Source organism: Perca fluviatilis, chromosome 10, assembly GCF_010015445.1.
Source record: "Perca fluviatilis chromosome 10, GENO_Pfluv_1.0, whole genome shotgun sequence".
Lineage (NCBI taxonomy): Eukaryota > Metazoa > Chordata > Actinopteri > Perciformes > Percidae > Perca > Perca fluviatilis.
The window spans coordinates 8,288,111-8,297,190 of NC_053121.1; the positions used below are offsets into that span (position 1 = coordinate 8,288,111).

Genomic DNA, 9,080 nt, shown 5'->3' on the forward strand with positions numbered 1-9,080 from the left:
AGCACAATCGCTTCTAGCCTACAATATAATCTCAGTGGGACTGTACCTGTACATTGATGCTGTGTAATGATTTCCTATTAACGAAGTCTGCTTCATGCGGACCAGACGGGCGCTTTATGCGCACGTGGGTGCAGTCCAGAGCTCCGATAACATTTGGGAAATCTACAAAAGTTAAGTGTTTGTCTGTCAATTGCATGCCTAACATTAAAAGACAATAAAAATTTCCATTTTCTATATAGTTCTTATTTTAACTTACCAGCGATTCCATAAAAGGCCTGTTTAATACTGAGAATTGCTCTGTGGCCAGGGAAGGTGATGAACACATTGAGTAATTCTTTTAAAGACAGGTACACCATTCGTACAGAGAAACTGTTGCTTTGCTGATATTCTCTGCATCTCCAACTGTGTACAAAAATGTTCCGCTGGCAAAAAAGCGAAGTACAATGCACACAGTCTGCGGGACTGTGAGCGCTTTATTGCGCCGTGTGCTATTTGCAATGTGTGGCCTCAGTAATCTGCAAATATACATTATGCCTTCCCTCGAGAATCTATACCGCTCATGCAGGTAGTTGTCAGAAAAATGACTCAACAGATAGCATGGTTTGTCATGAGCGAGGCGAACTGTGGTCGCCTTCAGTATAATATGACGCAGAATGGAGGAATGACCTGGTATATGAAGCAGAGGTTGATTGTGGTAGATGAACCCAGACTCCCACACTCTAGACTCCACTCCTGCAATAAGAGACGGACAGAGAGGAGAGACAGAGAAGAGCAGCAGGCCTAACAGTAACACAAGAGGACACATCCATCACAGGACTCACATGTTGCTTGTGGTGCACTTCTGGTGGACCAGTTCTAGCTATTGAAGACCCTTTTTATGTGAAATTACAAAAAAATACTTTTACCTGTGAAGGTGGTTACTGCTAGAGTAGATCCATCTTTTTATTCCAGTTTTTTTACATAGCGACACTCCAATATTGAACCTGGTGCTTTATACAATACATTTGGCTGCAGAACTGAAGATTTTTCAAGATAGAAACCTGCTGCTGCACCATCGGAGTGTAAATGTGTGTGAATGTTTATCTGATGAGCAAGTGGCACCTTGTACGGCAGCCTCGGCCACAGTGTATGAATGTGTGTGAATGGTGAATGGTTCCTGTACTATGTTAAAGCGCTTTGATTAGTCATTAAGACTAGAAAAGCACTATATATATATATATATATATATATATATATATATATATATATATATATATATACTATATAAAAACAGTCCATATATTTATCGCAAAAACGGATATTCTGGCCCACTGCCCGGCCCGTCGATGCGCTCCCCCCACGGCTTTGTCCGAGGGTGGGTGCCACGGCGGTGCCAGGGATATGTGTCTGTCCTTCAGGCGCCTCCGGGTAACGTTGCCCAACTCTCGGGCAGGGTACATATATTTCAGTATATTCAAGTAAAAGCAGTCTCCACTTGTCCAGTGTGAATGCGCCACACGAAACTCAGATGTGAGGGGGTAATTTCTACGGTTTATATGAATTTACACTATAACATTATCTATATCAGGCTATATTACATGCGCATCGATTAGCACCATATGTGGTTAAAAACAGATCACCGCCGAGACCGTTGTCCATACCTACTGTATACGACTGTAACGTTAAATATACAGTATATTTTAATCAGTTTATACAGTCTGCATAACGTTATTAGTTAGCCCGCTAGCTTGGTTAGCAAGGTGCAATCTAGCTAGCCAACTGATATTAATTGGGATGCTAACGTTGGCTAACGAAAAACGGTATTAAAACAAAATGTAACGTTACGTACCGGAAAAACTTAACTGCCGACTCCTTTGAGCGTCTTGTCGTACAACTGAACGCTGAACAATACATTATTAGGCGACCAAAGTGTCAGTCACTACAACGAAAGCGTGGTCAACCCCCAAAATGAATGCAGGTTTAAGGCACTTCCGCATTTGCAGCACTTTGCTGACCCGGATGCCTTGTCCATTAATAATATACAGTCTATGTGTTTGAGTCACTTCAGAGGCTATCGTTAGCTTTGGCTAGCTAGCTAATAAAGCATTTCACTTACTTTTCTAGGTGCAGCCGTGACAGATGTCTGTTGAAGTTTGACGTTGTCCCAGTCTTCCTCTCAATTGTGCGTTCACAAATTAAGTGGTGCTCTTTCCAGCAGTAAAATCTGTGAACCGTGAATGTAGAAGAACTAGTATGAACTAGAGTCGCAGGTGGAGGACACAAGCCCTGCCCCTGTATTACACATAAAAGTAGTCAGAAACTTCATCCAACTTGTGAGTCCCATTTCATGAATGCTAATGTCCATTTTCATTAATACCCCAGTCCAAGTTTAAATGCGAGAGTCCAGGTTGAGTCACAAGTTTGATGGTTGTCTAAAAAGACAACCATCAAATCACATCGCAGTGGTCCTGGGTTGCTTTCAATGGATTCTTTGTAAACTCTAGTTTAGATATAAACAAGTGTAATAGGGAACCTGCACAATTTGCAGGATGTAAAAGCAGAGCTGCTGGAGGCTTTGAAAACTTCCAGACCACTCAGTGTCACAACTGTTGTTGAAATAAAGCTTTACTCAAATGTGCCAGGACATGTTTTAGAGGAAAAGACAGAAATGAACGAGGTTAAAGAGAAGAGGATAACATAAACTTTTGGACACAGAGAAAGAGCAAAGAGAAGGGCATTACATAATGTCATAAAAGCATAAGAGCACAACAGTAAATCAGAGATGTGTTTTGCCACTAAATCACTATAAAGATCCATGCCTATAAAATAGCTGAAACTGAAATTGAGGCAGTGGGGAAAAGGGGGATAAAATCTAATTCTACAGAAACGTTTGGAATGTGCCAGTGAGAGAGAAAGTGGGGAGAGAAAAAGAGCAGAAAAAAGAAAAAAGGTTTTGACAAGTGACAGGAAGAGAAAGAAAACAGAAGAGGGGAATACAATGAAGGATCTTCAGACTGGAAGAGAAATAAACTGGGAGTGAAAGGACAGTGAAGGCCAGATAGGAAAATAGTGCCAATTCTGTTTTAGAGAGATATCTTGTTTTATGTGAAAGGGAAGAATAGTTTAGTTTCCAATACAGTGTGTTGTGACATATTTAAGTGTCTGTCCAAAGAGGAAATTCTCTGTTTACCTTGTTCAGGGTCAGCCAGGTTACAATGCCGCTAGAGCAGAGAGAAGAAAGACTTGTGCCATCTGCAGTTGTCAACGTGTCAATCAAACCACCACTCAAGTTCACAAGAACATCAAGCACAAAGCCAGCTGTGACATTAGAAGGGTGACGATGACACTTTAATGATTCCCATAGGGAAATCAAGATTAAAAAAACTCCAACACATCAAAGCCTCAGATACCAATAAACATATACTTAATAAAAATGATCTAAGAAAATGAAGATGTCATAGAAAGTGAAACCAAATTATTACTGGAGAAAGAAACAGGCAGTCATCTGATTTACACTGGGTTTAGTCCAGAGAACCTGTGAAGAGGGCACAAATAAATGTGTGTCATTAGCTACATGCTACTGTATCCACATTACAGTTGATTAAAGGGGACTAAATGTGGACAAAATCTGACAAGAAAATTTATAGAAGCACACTACAATAAAAAAAAGGTATAGTTAAACCTGCATTATTGATATTTTGGCATCAGAACAAGCTGTAAACACAACATTGACTTTTTTACTATATTGTCATTCATTATCTGTGTATCCACAGGAGGAGTTATAGTTGTTGAAAATAACATTAATAAACACATTACTGTGTGTTATAAACCCTATATTCAATGTTTATCTAGTGTTTCTAAATGCTAAATATGGGGTTAAAGTTATTATTTGTTAAAATTACTATTATTTGGTGATTGGCTTTAAAGTGATTCATTTCACCTAAAATCCTGAAAATGAAATTGTTACATTAGACAAGATCATTAACAGATATATTTCACAACATTCCAACTTACTTTTGAGTTCACATGCAATACAAATTAATAATTTGCCAAATGTTTCAAACCTCATACTTTTTTTAAGCAGCAACTTGGTTTACACCCCAGCAAGCATTAACACTTCTCTTGCACTACTGATGAAACCTATGGAGATGTTATACATCATAATTTGCATTAAAACAGTTGGATGGAAGCCTGATTATTCTTAGGCTCAAGCTTAAAGGGGTTATAGAATGCAAAACCGATTTTACCTTGTCATAGTTGAAAAATGACAGTTTGGTGGGTAAATAGGACATACATAGAACCTCAAAATCCCAATGACACCTCTTTCCTCTGCAAATCTCAGAATTTGAAACTACCTCTGAAAACGGGCAAATCTCAACGAGCCGCCTAGTTGACGTCAACTCGGCGGCTCCTCCTCTTTGACTCTAGTCTCTCTCTTTGTCACGCCCCAACATTTACACAGGCTACACAACTGACCTGAGATCAGGTAGTCTTCTGAATCTAGGTTACGCAGATCTCTGCTATTCCATTACAAAATTCACTTCTGAAATTTTTTTATGTGAGAAATCAACTATGTAAAGCAAATTTCCCCTCTTCCTGCTAAATGGCCGGTGTGTGACTGAGAGCGCGGTCAGCGAGCTTGTTACACCCGCAATCTCTTACCGCAGGTTCCAGTTAATGTTATAATGGATATGTGTGTTGAGTTATTTAAACACACGATAGGGGAAATAAACGCCTTTTGTCCGCGAGTCTCATTGATAGAGCCTGCGGTGAGCTGGAGTCCATCAATGAGAGCTAGCTAGCCTCCTCCTAACGAGACCTCTGAAATTCACAAAAATGCATTAAATTGAAATCCGAAATCAGACAAGTATTAGCTAAGCTTTGGGAACCTGTAATATACATGCCGTGACAAAATTCTAACTGTAAATATTAGGGCTGTCAAACAATTATTTTTTTAATCTCCAAATATCTATAGTTAATCATGATTAATCGCATGTTTTATCACATGAATAAAATTCTATTATTTTGCATTTCAGAACTGTTTTTAAGTAAATATTAACAATGGAAAGCCATTATTACCAGTGTATCTTAATTGGGAATCAAATGAATGCAAAGAAAGTTACTTTATGAACTTGACTTTAAGATTTGTAGTCATTTATTATTTATTTACTGTAAACAAAAGAAAAATGTGTGAATCTATCATTATTGCAATTCCTACAAGTACCTAGCCTAACTGAGATGTAACACTAACACCTTGCTTATACAGTACAAACAAAATGGTCCAAAAACCGGATGCCACAGCAGGACATTTGTAACCTTTACGTTTTTCTAATAAGGAATGTAACAATTCTCCTGGACAGAAAAGGGGGTGAACAATGTTCCAAATGACAAAAACAGTCAAAAAAAAAAACGATACAAACAACACAGTCCTAAAACTGTATGCTGATATACATAGTCAATATAGCGTGCAGTAACTTCTAAATAATTTGGATTACGGCGTGCCTGTTGTTTTGTTTCCGGTCTAGCTAGATCCGGTGTGGTGTTGTAGTTTTTCTAACATTACTAGTTGTTGCAACAGCAGGTGAAAAAAACTACAAAGTTTACTAGGCCAAAAAGAATGTTAATCTCACGATAAAAAAATTGACGCCATTAAAATGGGTTTGCGTTAACACCGTTAATAATGCGTTTAACTGACAGCACTAGTAAATATACTGTAGTAATGCCGAAAGTGTAGCTAGCTAGCTCTCAGACACCGCAAATCGTCAACCATGAAAATGGAACTCCCTGCCGAGTTCAATGATACCTCACACAAGACTCTACGGTTCATTAGCTGTGAAAAGGGGCGTGGCTAAAGCATAGGGGGCGGGTCAAACCATCACCAATTGAAAAGGAACTCTCTGCTAAGTTCAATGATACCTCACACAAGGGTCTACATCAAACGGGTCATTAGTTATAAAGGGGGCGTGGCTAAAGCTTAGGGGGCGGGTCAAACCATCACCAATAAAAAAGAAGTCTCTGCTGAGTTCATTGATGCCTCACATAAGACACTACCTTAAACGGGTCACCATTTATGAAAGGGGGCGTGGCTTAAATATAGGGGGTGGGCCAATCCATCACCAATGAAGAAGGACGTCTCTGCTGAGTTCAATGATACCTCACACAAGGGTCTACATCAAACGGGTCATTAGTTATAAAAGGGGGCGTGGCTAAAGCTTAGGGGGTGGGTAAATCCATCCATCCATCCATCTTCTTCCGCTTATCTGGTGTCGGGTCGCGGGGGGAGCAGCTCCAGCAGGGACCCCAAACTTCCCTTTCCCGAGCCACATTAACCAGCTCTGACTGGGATCCCAAGGCGTTCCCAGGCCAGGTTGGAGATATAATCCCTCCACCTAGTCCTGGGTCTTCCCCGAAGCCTCCTCCCGGCTGCGGCGCCCCGGAACACCTCCCTTAGGGAGGCCCGGGGGCATCCTTACCAGATTCCCGAACCACCTTAACTGGCTCCTTTCGGCGCAGGAGCGGAGCGCTCTACGTTTTTTGACTTCCTCACGGATGACTGAGCTTCTCACCCTACTCTAAGGGAGAAGCCAGCCACCCTCCTGAGGAAACCCATTTCAGCCGCTTGTACCCTGGATCTCGTTCTTTCGGTCATGACCCAGCCTTCATGACCATAGGGCAGGGTAGGAATGAAAACGAACGGTAGATCGAGAGCTTTGCCTTCTGGCTCAGCTCTCTTTTCTTACAACGGTGCGCAGACAGTTGTGGTATGTAATACCGCCCCCCCGCGCCCGATTCTCCGACCAATCTCCGCTCCATTGTCCCCTCACTTGGGAACAAAACCCCAAGGTACTAGAACTCCTTCACGTGGGGTAAGGCCTCATTCCCTACCTGGAGAAGGCATTCCATCGGTTTCCTGCTGAGAACCATGGCCTCAGATTTAGAGGTGCTGATCCTCATCCCGCCGCTTCACGCTTTCGCGTTGCGAACCGATACAGTGAGTGCTGAAGGTCGCAGGCCCGATGATGCCATCAGGACCACGTCATCTGCAAGAGGGCAGCGATGAGATCCCCGCCGCACCCGAACTGCAACCCCTCCCCACCCCAACTATGCCTTGATATCCTGTCCATAAATATTACAAACAGGATTGGTGACAAAGCGCAGCCCTGGCGGAGGCCTACCCTCACCTGAAACGAGTCCGACTTACTGCCGAGAACCCGGACACAGCTCTCACTTTGGTCGTACAGAGATTGGATGACCTTGGGAAGAGACCCCCAAACTCCCGCAGCACCTCCCACAGTATCTCCCGGGGGACCCGGTCATTCGCCTTCTCCAGATCCACAAAACACATGTAGACTGGTTGGGCATACTCCAGGCTCCCTCCAGGATCCTTGCGAGAGTAAAGAGCTGGTCCGTTGTTCCACGACCAGGACGGAATCCGCATTGTTCCTCTTCAACCCGAGGTTCGACTATCGGCCGAACCCTCCTTTCCAGCACCTTGGAGTAGACTTTACCAGGGAGGCTGAGAAGTGTGATACCCCTGTAATTGACACACACCCTCTGGTCCCCCTTTTTAAAAAGGGGAACCACCACCCCAGTCTGCCACTCCTTTGGCCCTGTCCCAGACTTCCACGCAATTTTGAAGAGACGTGTCAACCAGGACAGCCCCTCCACACCCAGAGCCTTGAGTATTTCTGGACAGATCTCATCAATCCCCGGGGCTTTGCCACTGTGGAGTTGTTTGACTACATCAGTGACTTCTGCCTGGGAAATTGACGACAATCCCCCATCATCCTCCAGCTCTGCCTCTAACATAGTATTAGTCGGATTCAGGAGTTCCTCAAAGTGCTCCTTCCACCGCCCTATTACCTCCTCAGTTGAGGTCAACAGTGTCCCCTCCTTACTGTACACAGCTTGGATGGTTCCCCGCTTCCCCCTCCTGAGGTGGCGAACAGTTTTCCAGAAGCACTTTGGTGCCGACCGAAAGTCCTTCTCCATGTCTTCTCCAAACTTCTCCCACACCCGCTGCTTTGCCTCTTTCACAGCAGAGGCTGCAGCCCTTCGGGCCCTTCAGTACCCTGCAACTGCCTCCGGAGTCCTCTGGGATAACATATCCCGGAAAGACTCCTTCTTCAGTCGGACGGCTTCCCTGACCACCGGTGTCCACCACGGTGTTCGTGGGTTACCGCCCCTTGAGGCACCTAAGACCCTAAGACCACAGCTCCTCGCCGCAGCTTCAGCAATGGAAACTTTGAACATTGTCCACTCGGGTTCAATGCCCCCAGCCTCCACAGGGATCCACGAAAAGCTCTGCCGGAGGTGTGAGTTGAAAGTCTGTCGGAGAGGGGCCTCCTCCAGACGTTCCCAATTTACCCGCACTACCCGCGGGTCAAACCATCACCAATTAAAAAGGAACTCTGTGCTGAGTTCAATGACACCTCACACAAGACTCTACCTTAAACGGTTCAAGTATTATGAAAGGGGGCGTGGCCTGAGTAAGTGGGCGTGAAAAGTTTCGAGCCAGTTGGACAACGTACACTCGAGTTACACCCACTTCCTATTTCGGCGGCGAAGCGCACAAAATGGCCACCCCACCACGGCCACGCCCTATGACGAAAAGTTTTTCTTTTAACAACTTTTCATCTTCAACATCTTAAGATGGTACAGACCGAGTTTGAAGTTGATCAGATGAATTCTCTAGGAGGAGTACGACATGTGGAAATGGCCAAAATCACACTAATTTCGAACTTTGAAATCAAAATGGCGGACTTCCTGTTGGGTTTAGGGTATGGCTCTAATGAGGTTTTTTGTACATCTTGACATGATACATATGTGTACCAAGTTTCTTGAGTCTATGTTAAACGCACTGCAGGGGCTCAATTCTTTTAACTTTCTAGGGGGCGCTAGCGAGCCATCTTTGTGCGCCTATTCCCGAAACCCTTAAAATACGTAAAGTTTCACCAGACTTGATGCGACCGCCAAATTTGGTGAGTTTGTGAATATGTTAAGCCCCTCAAAAAGTCAATTCATATGACGGGAAAAAGAAAAATAATTCCTTCAGTTTCAAAGTTCTCTAGTGTTGCTTGAAGGACCTTACATCGTTTAAT

General features: G+C 43.5%; 1 pseudogene; it reads right to left on the bottom strand.

The window, feature by feature from the left end:
- LOC120567402 overlaps positions 1–6,877 on the bottom strand; it is a 7,870-nt pseudogene extending 993 nt beyond the window's left edge.
- Positions 6,878–9,080: the final 2,203 nt, after the last annotated feature.